Raw genomic sequence first — 2,883 nt, 5'->3', positions numbered from 1 at the left:
CCGGGGATCGAACCCGGAACCTTAGGACTACGAATCCCGAGTGCTGTCCCCTCAGCCGTCAGGCCCCCCCCCCCCTATATGATCCGCAATAATGTTCATCTCATGTTCAAATAATGAATCTCTCTTCACCCAGCAGTGAATGAGTACCTGGTTGTTAAACGATTGGGTGGGTCATATTCCAGGGGAAAATTAAGATTAAGGACCTGCCCGAAACGCTAAGCGTGCTAGTGGCTGTATAAGAATATATATATTATATATATTATATAATTTATATATTATATATATTATATATATTATATATTTTATATATATATATATATATATATATATATATATATATATATATATATATATATATATATATATATATATATATATATATGTCGTACCTAGTAGCCAGAACGCACTTCTCAGCCTACTATGCAAGGCCCGATTTGCCTAATAAGCCAAGTTTTCATGAAATAATTGTTTTTCGACTACCTAACCTACCTAACCTAACCTAACCTAACTTTTTCGACTACCTAACCTACCTAACCTAACCTAACCTAACTTTTTCGGCTACCTAACCTAACCTAACCTATAAAGATAGGTTAGGTTAGGTTAGGTAGGGTTGGTTAGGTTCGGTCATATATCTACGTTAATTTTTACTCCAATAAAAAAAATTGACCTCATACATATTGAAATGGGTAGCTTTATCATTTGATAAGAAAAAAATTAGAGAAAATATATTAATTCAGGAAAACTTGGCTTATTAGGCAAATCAGGCCTTGCATAGTAGGCTCAGAAGTGCGTTCTGGCTACTAGGTACGACATATATATATATATAATATATATATCGAACACATTACCAACCAAAATATACAATCATTTTTTAACTGATTGGCTTGATGTTGTTGTTGTTTAAGATTCGCTACCCGGAACAAAAAGTTCCAAGCAGCACGGGCTATGGTGAGCCAGTAGTGGACATTTACTGAATGGATAATAGCGGAAACTAATAGTTCACCAATTTCAAAAACACTCATATTGACGCAGATAAAAACTGTACCGAACAATGGGGGTTTGTAACAACCAAAGTGGTTAGTAAGGGAAGCTGGTCGGCCGAGCGGACAGCACGCTGGACTTGTGATCCTGTGGTCCTGGGTTCGATCCCAGGCGCCGGCGAGAAACAATGGGCAGAGTTTCTTTCACCCTATGCCCCTGTTACCTAGCAGTAAAATAGGTACCTGGGTGTTAGTCAGCTGTCACGGGCTGCTTCCTGGGGGTGGAGGCCTGGTCGAGGACCGGGCCGCGGGGACACCAAAGCCCCGAAATCATCTCAATTTATACTAGGTTATCTTGAGGTTATCTTAAGCCACAGAAACAGAAAGGATTATAATCAAATTATCATTTCTAGTATCATATATATCACTGCTATCATCACACTGGTAGGATCATGACAGTTGCCTGCTACGTATTACTTAGCGCTACGCCCTGGTAGTGCTCCGTGGCGCTACGCCCTCGTAGTGCTCCGTGGTGCTACGCCCTGGTAGTGCTCCGTGGCGCTACGCCCTCGTAGTGCTCCGTGGTGCTACGCCCTGGTAGTGCTCCGTGGTGCTACGCCCTGGTAGTGCTCCGTGGCGCTACGTCCTGGTAGTGCTCCGTGGCGCTACGCCCTGGTAGTGCTCCGTGGCGCTACGCCCTGGTAGTGCTCCGTGGCGCTACGCCCTCGTAGTGCTCCATGGCGCTACGCCTTCGTATCGCTCCGTATCTACGATAGTTTACCGCGTGTGTGGCGGGCTCCACAGGGAGGTCCAGGTATTACAGAAGGTCAGTACTTGGTCTAAGGCAGAAATAAATTAAGTCCATCAGATCTGATGAATACAAGATGATGCAGACCTTCTGACACAGAATGAGCGACGTAGAAGAATAAAGTTTTGTTGGTGCTTGTGAGAAAAACCATCTTGCAAGCTTGCAATAGTGAAAATGTGTAAAAAACTGAAATAGGACTAAGAGCAGTGTAGAAGATGAGTGAAGTACCTTGTGTACATAGCTGTCATAGAAGTTTCTTAATGCTAAGCTGAGACTTGACTCAGGAAGCTAAGAAGCTCGTGTGACATAGCCATGACAAATCTATAATTAGGGCAGTACGAAATTGGCAATTTCTAGGAGCATGTGTGTGTGATGTGTGAATCTCCAGTATTAAGATGATAACGGCATATGCAGATGTGGAGCGAAGCACTAGGTGCATTCAGCGAGGAGCCTGGGAGATGGCTGAGTCGTGTTGAACGAATTGATGATCGTAGCGAACGCGATTGGGCTCAAAAGAATTAGAGGGTGGGTAGTGAGGGGAGGGGGGCAAGATGATGGGCAGGCGTGGTGTCTGAGGAAGTGAGGATTGAGTAGGAACTGCGCACGAGTATTAGCAAGGAGCAAAGCTGAGTGGGAAGAGCTAGAAATGGATAATTCCATCTAAGTGGAAACACAAGTGTCAAGATAATGACGTGAGACTTTAAGACTAGTAGGGGGGACTTAAGACTTTGGTAGTAAGGCTTTAATAAGATGTTACACAGACGCCGGCATATGTCCAGGGCTCGAACCCTAGTCAATTTGTGAGAGGCTGGCGGAGACGAAGGAGGATTAGGTGAGACCGGAAGTACTTGAGATCACTGAGATGTGTTACCAAGTACCACCTCACACCAGGTGGTACTTGGAGTTAAATGAGCACATCATATGGACTTCAGCCTTTGACTTCTTCATACGGGCTATTCATGCCCGTGCCACCCCTCGGGTGTCAATCATCAATCATTGACTTCATCCAGTTGTTCCGTGTTCCCCTGCTAACATCACCGTGATGAGACACTCCTCCGTGACTACTGCTGATGAATTGAAATTGAAATTGAAATT

This window comes from Procambarus clarkii, chromosome 76 (genome assembly GCF_040958095.1).
Source record: "Procambarus clarkii isolate CNS0578487 chromosome 76, FALCON_Pclarkii_2.0, whole genome shotgun sequence".
Lineage (NCBI taxonomy): Eukaryota > Metazoa > Arthropoda > Malacostraca > Decapoda > Cambaridae > Procambarus > Procambarus clarkii.
The sequence above is the reverse complement of the archived record's forward strand: the minus strand, read 5'-3'. Positions refer to the sequence as shown.